This window comes from Perognathus longimembris, chromosome 2 (genome assembly GCF_023159225.1).
Source record: "Perognathus longimembris pacificus isolate PPM17 chromosome 2, ASM2315922v1, whole genome shotgun sequence".
Classification (NCBI taxonomy): domain Eukaryota; kingdom Metazoa; phylum Chordata; class Mammalia; order Rodentia; family Heteromyidae; genus Perognathus; species Perognathus longimembris.
In genome coordinates, this window is record NC_063162.1 from 31,344,329 (window position 1) to 31,357,469 (window position 13,141).

Below are 13,141 nucleotides of genomic sequence, written 5' to 3' on the forward strand. Positions count from 1 at the left end.
CTCTTAAAGCTGCTCAGAGAGTGATGGTGCCTTAGACATCCCCAAGGCAGCAATTTATTGAAGACAGGATAGGGATTTTCAAGGACAGTCATCATGGGTCCCATTTCCAAACACCACCAGATATTATTCCAACTTGAAACTGCAGATTCTACAGGTCACACAGACGAAGCAGGGCATGAGTTGTGTGGGGCGAGCTAAACAAAAGTCAAAATCACAAAAAAAGAAAGAGAATTAAAAGCTAAATTATTTTTGGAAAAATCTAAGTACTTACAAGATTTTCTTTTAAAATCAGAATTTAAAGCTGGGTCCCAATGATTCAAGCCTGTAATCCTCGCAACTTGGGAAGCTGCGAACAGGTTAATGAAGACTCAAGGATAAGGCTGGCCTTGAAATTTTCTCAAGTAATACCTAGATGTCATATGTCTTGTACTGAAAATTAGACAATAGCTGAATTTAAAGTTCTCTGCTGTTATGTTTGAACAATTGAGGAATTTGTTTCATTCTTCCTTAGAATAGTCGATCTATAAGTAGTTCTACAGGGTAGCAACCTTCTTGTTCTCTATGCCTTTTGGTTCTGGCTTGAATTAACTGTTGGAAAAATTGGAGATCTGAATTCCCGCTATCCAGCAAACACTGGTTCTTGGTTGCTTTCTAGGTAAGTTATGAAGCAAGGGCAAGAATCTGGAGGATGATGCAGAAACCGATGAAGCTATGATATGCTGTAGCTCCTGTGTTATAGTTATGCATTTAAATATATCCATTTCTATTAGTTTGAAAATAACATTTTAAAGGAATTCTTTAAGTGGTTAGCACTGTTACTTTTGTTTTCTGTCAAACAAATAAGGACCAAAAAATGGAATCGAAATATCTCGAAAGAAGAGTATCGGTCAAATGATGATTGGATTTGAGGACATATATCTGCCACCTGTCCTTAGCATGGGTATATTTACCCTAACACTCAGCTGCAAACTAGCATTTAAGTGGGCCATGTTGACAAAGAATGGGACAGCATCAGATGGCTTCCTCTACTGACATCCTTTCCAAAACTTTCTACATGGAATTTGCTCACTTTATGTTTCATGTTCTACTGATTTCATCAAGTTAACTCTTTGTAGATGGAAAGCAAACCAGTGATGAATTAGTGTACTCTTGGAGGTGAGATACCCTTTAAAGTAGCTGAAATTGTGAAAAAATGAGATCAAGAAACCATCTTCTCTAGTTAAGTTACTCCTTTCTTGTCTAAATGCACAGTGGACATAATGGTATTTGAAAGTTAAGACTCCATTATCCCAATAGATGGCTTTTTTAAAGGGTCAAGCTAAAAGAAAATACTTTGTATTTGTGTGGTAAATCCCAATGTCAAACATGAGTTCAAACACATTAGACATCTGTATTAATTCTAAATGGGAAATTGTATAGCCACATATTTTGTCTGATTCCTGGCCTATCCCAAAGCAATTTTAATATTGTTGTATAACATATTTCTTCCCACCACCTACCACCACCCAGAGATGTGTTTAGTTATAACTAGATACATTCAGATGATCCTAGCTCTCTGATGAGCAGAGACATGAGCTTTAACAAAGCTAGATAAAAATAGAGATAAGGCTGAAGATATAGCTCAGTGGTACAGTGCTTGTCAGGCATGCATTAGGGCCTGGGTTCAATTCCACTAAAAAAGGAAAAAAGGTCCAAAAGTGGAGATACAAATCAATGTGTAAGTTCACATTTGCTGCCTTCAAAGGGAATCCAACAAAGAGAACAATTAATTCAACCAAAATTTACTCAGATTTTTAGTGTTTTGTGGGGTATGAAATGGGGAGCAGAGATCAAAGAGCTGCTTCTTGGAGAGACAAACTTACTTGAAAGACTTTGCCTTTCAGTAAAGAAAGAATTGATATGGGCCTTGATGTAGGAACATAAGGGTCTGAAGACATTTTTAAGCATATGAGTCTGAATTTTTAACATTTAAAACACAGTGAATTAATGAACTTCTGGAACATTGGGAGCTACTCAACCTCATATAAATTTGTATTTCTTTCTGGTTGTCAGTGTAGCTATATGTGAACCTACCATCAGCACAGTTTTCACCAAGCACTTTTTGCTTGACTAATAGCACTCATTAGTTTGTTTACTTGCTCATCCATCATAAAGGCTCAAGGGCAGGTTACAGTTTGACAGCAACCATATAAGCAATATTTTGAAACATATACTTTGCTAGCAACTGTGACAGATGCTAGATACAATAGTAAACAGTAGAGTCCTTGATCTAGTCTAGTTTAAAAAATGTGGATATTAATGAAATAGCCACTATTAAATATATTATTGCAAATAAAATATATTATTACAAAGTATGTAAAGAAAAGATCAAGTGCTATGAAGTCCATGAAGAGATCTAGGCTGGACAGAGTGATGTACACCTGCATACTAACTCCTCAGGAAGTGGAGGTAAAAGGATTGTTTTGACAACAGCAGTTTGTGGCCACTTCAAGTTATATACAGAGAGGGAGAGAGTGCAATAGAGAGAGAGAAAGAGAGAGAGAGAGAGAGGCTAAGGAGATATCTTTCCTTGAAAAATCAACTATCTCAGAACCTTGAAAAATTTGAGTGAGATTAAAGAAAGTCAAAATTATTGTAATGTGATAAACACAAAATCTGCTTTAAAATAGAACTATTTGAAAATGACCATGACAGATGGAGACCAAAGCTCCGAGCATGTCCTTGTTACCTACAAAATTTGTGATGCTTTCCGTTGAACTTATAGGCTCCTTCAAATACAGATTAGAAAAACAGAGTGACTGCTCAGCCTTAAAGCGTGGGTTTGGCAGAGCTGATGGCCCAGAATATAGCTGTTGGTGGAAATATTTCTCTCTTCCAAATAATTTTGTGAGGTATAACATTGACACTAAAGACTTGTTGTGAGGTAGTGAGGGAGAGATGAGAGAAGAAGCAAAGGTAAGCAAGGAATACAGTAATGTTTGTTGATCTCATACAAACAGCCATGTCTCCTGATTCCTCCCACCCCTACCCTTTAGGGTTTTACATTTTGGCTCAAGCACTGAGATCTTATTTATAAAATGGGAGATTATAAAGATTACAAAGCTCTAACACAACACATCTAGCTTTCTAAACCCTTAAGATCTTGTATTTTCTGAAGTACTTCTCTATCTTCAGAAGGATCGTTTACCCAGACACATTTTCCAACTCTAGTCTTAGGAGGAAAAAATTCAAATAAAGTAATGTGTTTCTTAAGCTATTAAACCCATATGAAGTTCTAAAAGAACCTGTTCTAATTCTGGGAAATCTCCCTCCTAATCTCCTTACCAAGAAGACTTCAAAGTGGGTGAGTGAGGCATAAAGATCCTGGCCCATACATATGTTACTCGACATGAAGACAAATGCCTAAATCAGTGTTGGCTTGGAACATTTTTAGCAGAGTCTCATTCCAGGCAGCCAGTGAGAAATGAGCAGGAAAAGCCTGTGATTCAGAAGCTGCCTTCCCTTATAAAGTCAAGCTTCTTCGAAGTGAGATTTGGACTTCTTAGCGAGGAGGAGTTGTCTGCATCCCATTCTCTAAGGAAGCTAGAATTTTCTGTTCCTCTCTACCAAAAAAAGTACTCAATGCAGACCATGCCTGCATTCTTTCTGGCCAATGCAGTGCCCATTTTACCAGCCTGCACACCTAAATTTTGGACAAAGTTCTTGTTGTCAGGGATACAGTTAAACAAACAGATTTCAAGTGTTTCATTGTGTTTTAAACCCCAATATGACCAAAATACCTACATGTGGTTTGTTGTTGAAGTCCTGTCTCTGAAGAAAGTATCATTATTTTAGCCTTGCTGTCAAGTAAAAACGTTAATTTAATACACAGATTGGACCCCTTTAAAACATAAATAGATGGTGTGGTTAATTATGTTAATTAGATATTTTAGTTAAGTGAATGTTGGCCATATCTAAATCTAGTTTATAAGGACTTTAAGTATGAAGTAGCTATATACAATATAAATTAATAGAAATAGCTATAAACCCAGAGACCATGGAACTGAGTGGTGTACTTGAAAGAAATGTTAAAATCATGACATATCTTAAGATTATGAGAAAATTCCAATTATTGTTATTTTACTGTGAAAAACCAACAAACCAGTCATTATTTGAGCAGTTTCCAGATAAGATGTAAGCTTATCCAAGCATCAGTTTATCATACTGATGATTTCTGATATATTATTCATATAAAAACTCATGTTTGTATTTATTTCATGCAGTGTCCTTTGAGAGAACAAACAGAGTGACTTTGTTAAGCACCTTACTGTTTGGAAATGAGTGATGACTTAAATGGATTCAGGTATGTGAGCATCCCACAGGTAAAAATTACAAAAAAAATTGTTTTTTACTGAGCTTTACAATATACATAAGTAAGGGAATCAGGAAACAATGTTATGCCTTATGTTTTTATTTTCTGTCATTGAGAGTTGAATATGCAGAGAACTGTATTTTTGTCAGTATATGAAAGGTTGCCAGGTCATAACACTCTTAACATCTGGGCTTAAGCAACATAGACTGTCATATAATGTATGTAATGAGTGGGTGCCAGAGACACTATTCAAAAGGCTGAGATCTGAGCATTGTGGTTAGAAGTTTAGCCTAGGCAGGAAAGTCTGTGAAACTCTTATTCCCAATTAACCACCAAAAGCCAGAAGTGGAACTGTAGTTCAAATTGGAAAAATACTGAGGGACAGCACCCAAGTCCAGAGGTCAAAATCCAGGATCAGCACACACACAATAGATAAGCATGTAACAGAAGATCAATGCCAAGGAGTATACAGTTGAGCATTGCCAGAACCCAGCATTCCATGGTGTTCTTATCAGTTTCGAGGACCATTGGCATTTCACAGATGAAAGACCCAAGATGGTAAGATGCTTTACAGTTTTGCCTAAGGATTCAAAATAGAGCTGAAAAATTTGATGCTTGAATCCATCTTAACTCAATTGCCTCTAGAATTCTTTTCAGTTAAGACAACAAGGACCTTGTCTTCAGTTCTAATCAGATTATAATGGGAATTATGCAGTACAAAATTACCCCATAGGGTCTTAACAGGCAAGAAATGGAAGTAAATGCTTCAAATTCCAAGTTGCAGCTTGTAAAATTCTTGAAGCATTCAAAGATATCTCACAAGGCCTTCTTGTTCACTGTCTTTTCTGGGCAATAAAACATATCTGGCGCTAAGATGAGTTGTGCAATCTCTTGGGATGAGCTTGGCACACAGCCTGCCCTCTTGTTGTTTTTCAGGCCACATGCTTTTTCTGGGATTATCTCACTCAAGCCTTAAGACCTTCTAGTGGAAATCTAAGTATCCAGCCATTCTGAACAATAAGCATTTACATATCACCTAACATCTGATATGTTCTTGAACTGACACTTTATAGTTTTTCACACATTTGAGCAGAGTTGGAAATGGAGCCTAGCATATGTGAGGTCCTGGGGTTTGGCCCAACATAAAATGAAACATAAAACAAAACAATACTTAGTAGGGTATGCTTTTGACCTGCTCAGGGACCCTACAAAATGGTTGGCTGGCAGGTTCTCATTATCATTTTGAGAATGAGAAAACAGATGCATGTCATTTGTCCAAGTCACACAGACAGCCATTTCCTCTTTGGAAATGACCAAGCTCACTCTTCTATTGCCTCACTGATGCCACAGAAAGAGTTTAAGCTCTTTAGATTTCAAATTCAATGTTCTACTTAATGATTATTTGATTTTCAAACTCAATGTTCCAAAGAAAGCATGAGGTAGATGGAACTCTAAATGGATAAGTCAAAGTTTTGAAAGTTTAGTGAAATTTTCAAACCCCTACAAACAATTGGTGAGAAAACCTGACAGAGAACAGAGGCCCATTTAGCCCCTTTCTCTGTCAATACTTTTGCTGTCTGCTCTGCTCTCCAGGGACATGGGCCTAGGGTCTCACATTCAAAAGAGAAGCATTAATAGTAATAAGGATGAACTGTAAGTGAACCACTCTTAGTATTTTTCTGTAAGTCTGAGAGTTCAGTGTCACATTGCTCCTGCATTCTGTTCCAGAGCTTTTGGTTGGCTCTTGTTCAAATGCAAATATGCAAGTCCCACACTGGAAAATGGCCCAAAGAAAGTTTTTTTTAACAAACCATTAAGTGATACTAGTGACAACGGTCCTGTATGTTTAGGGCATACATTGGGAAACTGCTTAAACTACTTTCAGGAACTGAGGTAGGGAAGACCATTGGCTACTTAGAGGTAGGGGACAATTTGCTTTGTGTAAGGCTGGCCCAAAGACCAAAGACTGGCTGTAAGAATCGGTTAACAATAAGTCAACCCAAACCAGAAGTGTATCACAAAATCAAGACTCTTCTGGAGAGTCTCATGTTCCTTCAGGCAGGAGTTGCTCTGCTCAGCATTGCTGGGGAAACTCTTACTTTACCAAAGTGCAAAGGAAGCATGGGGGCCACTTTTGAACTCTTTGTCTAATGACCTGATCCCAGAATGTGGTCCAGCCTGTTCGTCTAAAGGTCTCTTCCCTGGGCATTGGCTGTTGGTTATTGATGTACATTGATGTACATAATGTGCTTGACCTCTTGAAGCAGGAAAATTTTACTTAAAGACAACAGAGCAGAGTTGTCATGTTTTAATCAACTCAAAATGCCCTAAAGAAATCCTGGAGCCAGAGAACTTCTCTTATCTTATGAATCTTATCTGTGCTTTTCTTTAAATAAATCAGAAAACTTTTTGAAAATAACAATGTCTAAGATGCCCATTGCAGTTCTTTTAAGGCTTGAGGAGAATAGGAAGTTGCTTAACTGCATTCCTGAGTTCCTACTATACATGGAAAGCAGAGGTTCTAATGGAATAAGCCACACACTGGTTGAGCCCAATGTTTGCAACCCAGTGGCAAGTAGAGGGTAAATGTGCACAAATACAAAAGTTTGCAAAAATTTTACACACACAAACATTGAACTCTGGGCCTGGGAGCTATCCCTAAGCTGTTCAGCTCAAGACTAGTGCTTTACCACTTGAGCCACAACACCACTTATGGTTTTCTGGTAGTTAATTGGAGAAAAGAGTCTCACGAACTTTCCTGCCCAGGCTGGCTTTGAACGGTGATCCTCAGATCTTAGCCTCCTGAGTAGCTACAGGCAGTGCCCAGCTGCAAAAGATAATTTTGCATAAGGAATCATTAGAGTGATTAGAGCATTCTCCATCTGGAAAAAAGCTATCTTAGAAGGCTTGTTGTGGATAAATTTTCAACAGGCCTTTGAAGCAAGGTAGAAACATGATTTAGCAGAGTAAGAAGAAGGAAAACATCCTAAGTCCTGGAAATATAATGCACCAGCATTTAGAGATTAGATCATATTAAGTTTGTGTACTGTGAGAATGGAGAAATTGAGCACAAAAACATTCAGGAATGTTTTAGAAGGAAGGAAGGAAGGAAGTGAAGGCCGAAGATAAGAAGAGAGATGAGGAAAAGGAAGAGATGAGAAGAGAGCAGAGGAGAGGAGAGGATGTTGCTTCATTGAAAAGCTAGACATGAATGTGAAAATATGTCCCACCTCCCCTTACTAACAAGAAAGACAAATTTGATCACCAGAAATGACCTTAGAACCTTACCTTCCATGGCATTCAAACAGACATCTACAAAACACACTTCACTCCTAGCCTTTATCTCAGTTTTCCATATATTTTTACATTACACAGTATGTTACCCCTAGGAACTAAAGGATTGCCTCCTTTGCATCACATCTAAACATGAGATACATATATTAATAAAGTTCCATTTCTTTTTCTCTTGTTAAACTGTCTTTCACTGTAAAGACCACAGATAAGATCTCAGAAGGCTAGAGATGTATTTTTTATCCTACCGTACAATGCAAAACTACACTGTAGCTGGGTGCCGGTAGCTCACGCCTGTAATCCTACCTACTCAGGAATCTGAAATCTGAGGATAATGGTTCAAAGCCAGCCTGGGCAGGAATACAAGGCTCTAGCCTTGAGCTGAAATGCTCAGGGACAGCACCCAGGCCTACCATTCAAGCCTCAAGACAGACAAAGCAAAACAAAAAAAAGATACTCTATATAGGAGCCCACAAATGGGCCTATTAGGAAAAACAATAGTCAAAAATATACTAGAGGGGATAAAAAGAGCCTTTTAGTGCAACATCAAAGGTAACTAATACCAGCGCCATTGCAATGAAGTATGGACATGGACATGTAGAAAAGGAAGAACTTTAAGAAAGATCATCAGAATGTGTAGCTGAAAGTGTATTGAACGTTTTAGTCCTGTATGAGTCAGAGAAGGATATCAGTCTGATTATTCTAGAACCTGCCTCCTTTTTGACCAAATATGGTAACATTGAAGGTTTCCCTCCCACCTTCTCTTCTTTGACCTTTGATAAGAATGACATTTTGACACAGACACAAAATTGATGCTTGTTCAGTCCAGAGATCAGATCTGAGCAGTTGTAGCTATTGTTGAATGTTTTTACTTCCCAAAATGATTCCTAGGAGAGAGGCCAAACAGGGAGTGAACAAATGTAGCAGTGACACTCACTAGACACTATATTGAAAATGAAGTGTACACCTCATGAGGGAGGAGAGTCAGAAGGGAAAATTCTATGAGAAAACAAGGGGAGGGATGACACTGTTAAAAAGAAATGTACTCATTACCTAATTTATGTAACTGTAATACATCTGTATATCACCTTTACAATAAAAAAAGAATTCATTGTATATGCTACAAAATTAAAAAGAGTGAGGGAAGGGGTAGATAGGGGAGAGATGTGTGAGAATATATCGCCTGCTATTATGAAGTTAACACTGTGCTGGTCATGAACTAAGAAATGAATAGATTGTCTCTAACTGTAGGTTTGCTAATGCAAAGCAAGTATACAGAGAACAGATGTTCTGTGTCATATAAACAGCACTAATAAAAGTCTTTCCTCTTAGGAAGATTGCTTTATTACTAGTTCAAGCATCCACAAGTGACAAATGAGTTTCTGAAATTCTTACATCATAAACTCTCAGTAAATGCTGGCTGGTACTTCGATCTTTTCCCCTTCTGTATTGTTTTTCTGAAGTCAGTGACTTTATTATGAGGGTGATTTGCTTTTCTACGTTCCCAAGTGGGAACATGGTTGCTTTTCTCTTGTTTTTCTTCTCTCTCTCTCTCTCTCTCTAGCAATACATTACGTTGTTCAACTATCATTGGGAATATCCTATTCCTCTAAGAGTTCAGCTAGCTTTTTCTCTATTTTAATCTCAAATCCAAACTCATATGAAACTGAGTCTGCATCCGTTTTAACTTTTCTCAATAGTGGTGCAACTTTGGCTGAGTGGATTAAAACCTGTCAATCCCAGATGCCTAATTTTAAACATGGATCTGTAATATAAACTGCAGAATGCTAACTGCTAAATCAATATTTGACATTGCTGAAAACTATGACACTGTAACTGTTCAATGACGAGTACTGCTCAGTTTCCTGATGGGCCTCTGCACACAGTGGCATAGATCCCAGGATCCTTTCCTCCACCACATTCACATTTCTCTAGCTACAAATGAATGTTTTCTCCTTATTGGCTTGTTCTCCACAGTGTTTGAGACCATGTCTTGCTATGGCCTTTTTTTTTTCTTTTTGGGTATACTGGATTCCAATCCAAAACACCCATGGTGGTAACATCAACATTTCTATATTTATTCACTGGTTTGTGTCCAGAGGATCTATGATTTAGTTTCTAGACTAAATAATTGACTATCGGCTAGTGTTTTCATGAGCCCAGCAAACCTACCACTTTTCCATGTCACCCACACTTAGAGAATCAGTCAAGCTGGAAGAAGCCCAGAAAACCACGTGGTCCTGCCCACCACAGTTGGATGATGGAGTGTAAGAGTAGAAGCCATTGAGGATCTGATACAGAATAATCCCATGGGGCTGAGGTGGAGCTCTAGCACACTCAAGGCCCTAGCTTCAGTCCTTAGAATACAGAGAGAGTAGAGGAAAGGGAGGGAGGAAATTAGGAGGGAGGAGGAGAGAGGGAGGGGGAAAGAAACAGAGAGAGACAAACAGATACAGTAGAGAGATAGAGAGACAGAGCTATTATATTCTGGATAGTTTATGTAGATACCTGTCCTTAAGTAGGTAGAATATAACTCCCATTTTTTTCTTTGTCTAAAATGGAGATTGAAATGTGGTATCTGACACTTCTGCTCATTGGTCAGTGCTCTACCAATTGAGCCACACCTTCAAACCCATAACTCATAATTTTTAAAGTAGGGCTGTGAATAATGGCTTCTATCTAATGAATAAATGATTTTCAAGCTATTGAGAGAAGAGTAATTTTGTAGTATAGATAACTGAAACATCTGGAAAGCAAAAGAGACAAACAATAAGATTCATAGTAAGAATCAGGTGCTAATTTATCTTAGTAGTTTGTTGTATTGCTATAAAGTGATGAAACTTTCTCTTCCCCACAAAATGTAAACTCAGTTTAATCAATGGGAAAAGATCAGAAAAAATCCAAATTAGAGAATAGATTAATAAACCTTTGACTCCTCAAAACTATTAAGATCATTAAAATTTAGGTAAGTCTAAAATTATCACAGACAAGAGGAACCTAGTGTCACAGGACCAAGTAGAATGCATTGTTCTGGATGGACTATCTAGAAATATTGGTTCTTGAATAATGACAAAATATAGGACACTTATGAGTGATGTTTATAATAAAAGGAACTAGTGGGTGGGAGGAGGGAAGAAATGAGAGAAAAAGCTGGAACAGATGATACTAAGCAAAAAGAAAGAAATATACATTATCTCCTGACCTGGAAGAAATTGTTTTATTGTTAATGTTCGTAGAGTTCATAAGCTTTGTAGATTACAATAATGATGTCCATCATTGGGAAGGTCAAAACAATGAAGGCAGGGGAGGTAGGTTGGGAGGAGGGAAGGTGGAAGAAAAATGAGGAAGGTGGTAATAAGTAGGACAAGAAATGTACTCACTACCTTAAGTATGTAACTGTAATCCCTCTGTACATCATCTTGACAATAAAAAAGAATGAAAAATAAATAAAACGTACCATGTTCTACACATGGAAGAAGTATGTCAGCACTTTCACCAAAATCTCCCTGCAATAAAATGTCTCATATTTTAAGAACCCAGGAGTTAAGTAAGTACAGTTTGTTATGTATTTCCTCTACAGAATCAAAACACTTTAAAAAAAAAAAAGAAAAAGAAAAAGACTAGCCTTTGAGGATGTAAGACTCTGACCAGTTTGTATGCTTGACTTTCCGATAAACTGAAAATGTTCTAAATGGAAACTTCATTTTTCAAAAATGGATACTGTGGATTGTAATTTAGGAGATGTGTTTGGGAGGGAAGCTGCATTGCATGTTGCTATTTTTATATTACTCTCTCCTGTTCCTCCTTTGGACAAGTCATGGGTCCTGATTTGAGAGCCCTGTTTTATTCTGAAGGTTCTCATTCTTGGCCACACAATAGACATTGGTGTTCCATGTCAGGCACTTCACTTTAAATGGACCAAAAAACAGCCTGAATGTTGACCTTTTGTTGTTTTTGTTTTTCTTCCAGTTCTAGGGATTGCACTCAAGGATTGGGCCCTGTCCCTGAACTTTTGTTTCCCTCAAGGCTAGTGCTCTACCATTTGAGCCACAGCTCCATGGGTGGCTTCTTTTTTGTATGTAATTGGAGATAGAATCTAAGTTTGGGATTTATGCTTTTATATGCAATCCAAGTGGGAGAAAACAGTACTAAATGTTCTTGAGTACATAGATGATAGATAGATAGATAGATAGATAGATAGATAGATAGATAGATAGATAGATAGATAGATATAGATGTATAAAGAACTCTCTATTCAAGTGGCCAGGTAGCTCCTGGTGCCAACAGCCATATACCCAAGGAGTTATGGAGCCTGGTTTGCTATTGAACTGTGATCCTCAGATCTCAGACTCCTGAGTAGCTAGCATTACAGACATGAGCCACTGGAGGGAACCCCCTTTGAACGTTGATTTTTAAAGGCACTTTGGGTGCTTTCAGTTGCAGGTGAGTTCGTGACTTCTCTGATTTATCTCTTCTTCTACATGTGGCTATGTAAACTGAAACTCTAAAATACATAAAAGAAATAAAACTAGTTCTCTACAGAACATTTCAATAGTGGTGGTCCCATGTGGCTGATGGCTACTGTAGTGGAAAGTGCTGATACTGAACATTTCCGTCAGTATCCATTAGTGCAGATGAGCATCCGGCTAACTCAGCTCTGGACTTGACCCCAAAAAGGATTAAACTAGGCCTTAAGGGATTTAAATAGAGCATCATTAAATAACATTATCCAGAGTATGTGCCATACTTATAGCATAATACATCTGGAGGTGATTCTTAAATATGTGCTTGTATCTAGGAATTTATTTTATATCATCCTGAAATACAACCAAGACTGTTGCTACTTTAATTGCTCCATAACTCCTTGGGTATATGGCTGTTGGCACCAGGAGCTACCTGGCCACTTGAATAGAGAGTTCTTTATAAATCTATATCTATCTATTTATCTATCTATCCATCTATCTATCTATCTATCTATCTATCTATCTATCTATGTACTCAAGAACATTTAGTACTGTTTTCTCCCACTTGGATTGCATATAAAAGCATAAATCCCAAACTTAAGCAGTGAGACCATGTGCTGACTTGTTCAGCAATTTATTATTAGTTGTGGATTCCCCAATGGTTGGTTGGTGTCATATATTATGTTAAAATAATCTTGTAAACATGGTTGAACATTGAGTCTTATTTTGTCTGTATTTTTATGTCATTGGCTTGTTACTCTCAGGGATACTGACATATCATTGTTGTAAAGAAGAAATGATGAAAGAATTTTAAGAATAGTTACCAAAATCCTTTCTCTTTGGTATCTAAATGATCCATCATTTCATAAAATTAGTGAGAACTACATCAGTAGCTGACTGAGACAGAAATGGGAAGAAGAAGAATCCTACATTAATTCAAAGAAAGCATGAAAGTTTGGTTTTACATTATCCATGTGAGGAAAACTATTGTCTTTGTTCCTAATGCTCAACTTATAATGTACATTATGGTCTTGGT